The sequence below is a fragment of the Cryptomeria japonica genome, chromosome 3, assembly GCF_030272615.1.
Source record: "Cryptomeria japonica chromosome 3, Sugi_1.0, whole genome shotgun sequence".
Taxonomy (NCBI): Eukaryota; Viridiplantae; Streptophyta; class Pinopsida; order Cupressales; family Cupressaceae; genus Cryptomeria; species Cryptomeria japonica.
Window position 1 is genome coordinate 866,607,103 of NC_081407.1, and position 6,483 is coordinate 866,613,585.

Genomic DNA, 6,483 nt, shown 5'->3' on the forward strand with positions numbered 1-6,483 from the left:
AGTGGGGGTATTTAATGATTTAAATAAATATTTTGTTTTATTTATTTAAAAGAGGAAAGGGGGTTAAATGAAATAAATAGGATTTATTCATTTAATTGATTGTGAGTTTAGTTTAATGAATTAATTAAAATAAATTGAATAATTTATTTAATTAATAGGAGAATGTTTGAAGATGAATTAATTAAATATTAATTTAATTAACTGTTGGCTAGTGGGTTTTTAATCAAATAAATAACAAATATTCATTTAATTAAACTGGACATATTTATGTGACTACATTTGCCCCTCTTTGAGACGGTGTGGTTTATCGCGTCGTTTCAAAGAAAGAAAAATAGGTGTGAAGAAATATGCCCCATAAAATGTGAATTTAATGGGTGGTATGCCCCCTCAAGAGATGGGCCAAAATTTTTGTAAAATCAGGCGATCTCTCGAAAAAGAAGGAAAATTGGTGGGGTGGTAGAAGAGAAAAATTTAGCAACACTGGTGAAAAAATAGAAGAAATCAGAGATAAAATGGAGAAATGGGAGGCTCTGGAAGTTCACGGGGACCACAGCGGTGAGTGGGGTAAAATTAGGGTTATGGCGAAGGGTATATATGGGGGAAAAGGGGTGAAAACAGGTTTATTTGCATTCATCTCTATAGTGATTTTTGAGCTCTGATAGTGATCGTTTTGAAAGAGCAAGCAGCAGTCAGGATGCCGGTACTGATAGCAGATCATTGGCTAGAGCGAGTTTGTCAATTCCAGTGACCAGATGACTACGGACCAACGGTATGTGATTTTGAATTTTTGCTTTTCATGCATTTTTGATAGGTTTTTTAGTTTTTCCAAGTTGAGAAAACAATAGCGCTAAAACTGTGTTTTGGCGTTGTTGTCAATTTAATTAGCGCTATTGCATAGTGGTTTTAGCGCGTTTACAAAGTGTAGCACTATTGCATAGTTGATTTAGCACTGTTGAGCATGGCTTGTAGCACTTGTGTTTTTATGTGGTGCTATTGTGTAGTTGTTATAGCGATATTGTTGGTTTAGCGCTATTGTGTAGTTGGTTTAGCGCGGTTGTCAGCATATTAGCACTATTGTTTGCAAAGTAGCACTAGTGTGAGGAAAAATAGATGCCCTAGTGTGTTGAAAGAGAATCTCCTGATGTCAATGATGGATGAATGGAAATGCGAGTTGTTTTGAACCATAGCAGCCCTGTTTGAGACTTAGGTCATTAGGATAAATGCCTGTTGTAGTCTAGGTGTGCCATGATTACTTACCTGTTGAGACTCGAAGATACTTGATCAAAGTATCTGTTGATAGTCTAGGTTTAAACTGAAGAAAGTTTGAAACTAAACAATTGATGATGATGATTGATGCACGTGTGTAGGAGGAGCTTCGCATCTTATAGATGCGGGAGAGGCATCCAGCCACACAGGTGTTGCATGATTGATTGACAGAGGTCGAGGTTGATTGCATTGCAGTGACAGGCTTGTACGATGTTATGTATATGTCCGTGATTTAGACGAATCGCGGGTTGATTACATCATTGGCAGAGTGGTGGCAGAGTGAGACGTGCACGTTTCACTTAGCACAGGGGAGATGACGGTTACACTAGAGGATGTATGGCGCATCCTACACATTCCCATTCGAGGAGAGCTGGTGACGTATGATCGAGCTTGGGGGACAACAACAGTGCAGAGATTTTTTTATGAGGATGTATTTATTGACGATGGTTCAGTAGCATGGAAGGATATAGCTGCCTTGTATGAGCCATTGCCATCCATGTTATCAGGTATTGTTGGGGGACTGTTATGCCTAGATCGATGATCGCATGGACTGGCTGTTGGTTGGGGCCAGGTTATAGAACAGATGATGACAGAGGGGACCCTCTTTGCATGGGGACCATGCGTGAGATCACACTTATATCAGGAGCTACATGAGGTAGTATACCATGAGGTGAGCTCATTGGGAGTGGGGATCACTCTACTTCATATTTGGGCATGGGAGCACCTTCCTGTGACTCAACCGGTGAGTCTGAGATTTAGGGTAGTAGACTAGCCCTATGTATATATGTATGGTGGTATGATGAGTCAGCCCCACCTGGGGAAGCTAGAGTGGTGGCGGTGGGCACTGGATGATTTAGATGAAATGATCTGGAGGTCGTATATTAAGTGTGAGCCCTAGGAAGATGATGCAGAGGCCTTGTCGTATGTGTTTATGACATGATACCTCATTGGTAGGACAACCTACAATGTGGAGAGACAGGTACCTGGGAGAGTGCTGAGACAATTTGGATGGAGGCAGGGACTGCCGAGTGGTTCTGGAGAGTATGCATGTGTGGTCTGAGAGAGGTTCTAGTGGGGGCTAGTTTTACCTTATGATCAGGCCTTGACAGAGTTCCGCACGCTACAGGTGAGACCATGGAAGATGAGGTCAGGGATGATAGATGCAGGGGTGTCAGATGAGTACACTCAGTATATTGTGGCACATCCGATTGCTCGGATATCAGGTCCAGCAGAGCCTATTCCATCCTTCGAGGAGAGGAGACATAGACGAAGGAGGAGAGAAGGTCGCATAAGTGGATGAGGGAGAGGGGATGGAGGTGGTGGGGATGGAGGTGGAGGTGATGGAGGAGGAGGAGGAGGAGGAGGGGGGGGAGGATTTGGAGGAGGTGGTGGATTCAGAGGTGGAGGTGGGGGTGGTGGATGGTTACAGCAGAGAGGGAGAGGTGGGAAGCCTTTGTGGCTATCACAGGGACCTTTGATGTAGGGAGGTATGAGATTAGGTGGCAGGGATGCAGGGGAGGGACATGCACCTATGGATACAAGGGAGGGAGCCACTGGAGGAGATCTGTGAAACCATATGATATTAGTTTTGCAGACGCGGCTAGAGGATATAGAGGCGGAGGTGGCATCTAGAGATGTGCAGCTTTTTGCATGAGAGTCAGAGCTAACTGTGGTGCTACGGGAGAGAGATCAGGTCATTGATAGGGTTATCCAGTTACAAGAGAGAGTGTGAGCCTTGGAAGGAGTACAGGGACATGGGTCATCGATTGATTTCCTGGTGAGAGAGTTGCGGAGAGCAGGTGCAAACGTTGATTACTGGCGGGGCTTGTATGAGAAGGAGGTTCCATCTAGTCGGTGGGCACTGAGTTATTCACAGATGCATCGAGAGAGATCAAAGCGGTCTCAGAGGATGCAAAGTAGTGGTGCTGTGATGGGTCCTCCACGCCGAGATAGTGCAGGTGGTAGTGGGGGAGCAGGTGGTGATGGTGGTGCAACATATGGTTAGAGTGGCATCTGAGAGAGCATTTATGTATGTTATCATATTGTCATTGTGGACTGTGTCTTGGATGGCTCTTGGTATCCGATATGTTTGGACTTCATTGTACTCTGATACATGTATGTTTTTGCGATGATATGATATATGAGGAGATCCCATATTTTGTGATGATATGCATGTTGATGATATGTATGGTTTTATGCAGGATGATGATCTATGATGTATGCTTGGATGGATATTTGTACTTGCTATATGTATCCATTTTTATGAGATGATTTATGTATATGATGCCTATATGCATGTTTTATGAATGTGGTACTAACATGTGGATGCAGGTTTTATATGTATGCATGATGCGTTGGTGAAAATGCTTTATGTATGTATGAAATACCATGATGATGATGTATGCATAATGAAATGATACTAATGATGTTAATGATGGTACTTTGTATTTTATGTTGATGAGATAATGAGATGATGATATGCAGTGATGATTGATGTAATGTATGAATGATTTATGTGAATGCATCTAGATGGTTAAAATGAATGCAATATAGATAAACAAATGTAAAGTACAAATGTTTATATGATGATATCTAAATGAATGTATATGAAAAATGTATAAAACAATGTTGATACAAATGGTTTTGTTATGATTTGATAAAATATGACTAAGTGAAATGATAATGTTATGATAATGCAACTTATGAGTAATGAATAACTGCACCTTAATGCAATTAAAAGGATAATGAATGCTTTCTAATGAATCCTTAATGAATTTTGCTACAAAATTCAATGAATGGGGATAAGAATATACTAGATGGATAAATGAATGCACTTAACTAATGGATAGATAAATAAATGTATGCAATTATGGAAATCTAAACAAATGTATGGTAGCTGAGTTTAATTGATAATAAATGATGAAGTGTGAATAATACTAAATGAATGCATAGTAATGGCTAAAAATGGCGGTAAATGCAAAGGATGAAAAAATTATCATACAAATGAGTCTAAATGTTGCGATTGTGCAATGATGGAATGATAATGAACTTTAGCTATGTAAATGCAACTAAATGATATTAAATGCACTTGAATGAATATCAAAGAATGAGTTTAATAAAACTTATATGCAAGTACATGATAATGAACTAGGTGTATTTAAATGCAACTAAATGTAATGAAATGATGATGTGCTCATGATAGATGAATGCAAGGTTGTTTAGACTTTGCATGATGCACTGATGATGTATTAGAGAACTCCGTCGTGATTGTATCCAAGACGAAGTCATTTTTCAAATAACTTCTCATATTAATCTTGTTCACACTTGCATACAAAACCATGCATATGAATAATGAATGATTAAATGGATGGGTGATATGCAACAGAATGCAATATAAATAGATGAGATTAAATGACAATCCATAGTGCTTTATTTTCATCATTGAGCATGGTAGTATCAATCTTGGATGAGGCAGTAGGAACCAAGGATGGAGCATTGTACCTGCAAACAAACGACATAAATAAAGAATAAAGAATATGGACCCTCCATAATGGTTCATGCTCATATGGTCGAGGTATACGCAGTAGTTAGCAAGCCGTAGTGACCCATCACTGTATTTTTGCATATGATCACGTGGCTTAGTGAACTTCCCACATAGACACCATTAGTACATGCCCCAAAACTTCATTGGAATAAATCGCAAAAAATACACAAACAAAAATGATACTTAGGAACCATCCTGACCACTCTAATCACTTGTGGATATCCCAGGGTAGCGTAGGAACCTGATATAATGAATAAATAACCTACAAATCAATCAAGTATTTGATAGCTTTAAACAAAATTTTCTTGTCAAAGAAAATGCCATCTTGTCTTTGTTTTGGTAAGGAAGGATGCATCCTTGTTAAGAAAGTTGTGCATGTTGATGTTGATCGTTTGGTTGATGTAATAAGTGGTGATTGTTGGATTATTTCATAGTGTTTGTTTGGTATCTGCTTGGATGCATATGTACAATGTGTTGCCATGTTTTTGAGTGGTTTTTTGATGTTTTATCATGTTTTTGGATTTTGTGAGTGTTTTTTTGGATGTTTTTGGTATTTTGTGAGACAGTTATTAATGAAGAACTCAATGAATCACAAGTAATGTAGAATCCACTTCCATCAATAGGTTAAGGGAATTTCCCCCTAATTTAGACATGACTAGGAAAAAGTGGGACACAAGATGCATGAAGTACTATCCTTGATTGCAGATCAATAACAAGCCATGGTTTTGACTGATGGATGCGTGGATGCAATGAATGTGATCGCAACAAGTCTGAAATATAATGGAGCCATAGCCTTTACGAGTGGCTCCTGTTTGCCAGGTTTTCACCATCGTACTTACCCAAGGTGCCACCAAAGTGGTCATTCACCATTTGGATGCATGATTTTTCTTTACTATTTTCTTCAAGACATTTATCTGAATGTTTTTGGTATTTTTTTGGTATGTATGGGAGCCTGGTGCTCTGTACAGCTTATGTATAAAACCATTTGAGGTGCATTTTGTTGATCGGGTCTGCTAGCAATTCTCCTTCTGAAGTAGCCAACTAATATGCCCCAGACCCAAATACGGAAGTGATAACATATGGACCCAGCCACTTTGATTCAAACTTTCCCTAATGTTCTCTGTTTGGTTGGTTATGAGGATTCTCTTGAAGAACAAGATCACCTACCTCAAATGTGTGAGGTCTAACTTGATGATTATAGCTTCTGCTCATGCGCCGCTGATAGGCTTTGAGGTGATTGTATGCAACTTGTCATTTCTCATCAAGTAGCTCTAATTCTTGAAGATGTGAGACTCGGTATGCTTCATCATCTATGAGATTATGCAAGGAAACCCATAGAGATGGTATCTCAACCTCAATAGGTAGGATGGCTTCTCCGCCATAGACTAGTGAGTAGGGAGTTGTGCCTGTAGGGGTTTGAATGCTAGTTCGATATGCCCATAGTGCTCGATTCAATTGAACATGCCAATCACGACTGACATCATTTATTGTCTTCTTGAGGATTCTCAATATGTTTTTGTTTGATGCTTCAGCCTGACCATTTCCTTGTGGGCAATAGGTAGTGGAAAAGCGTTGTTGGTTGTGAAACTTCTCACAAAGTTCGCGGATGTCCTGATTCTTGAATGGGAGTCTGTTATCTGTGATGATGGACATGGGTACACCATACCAACAGA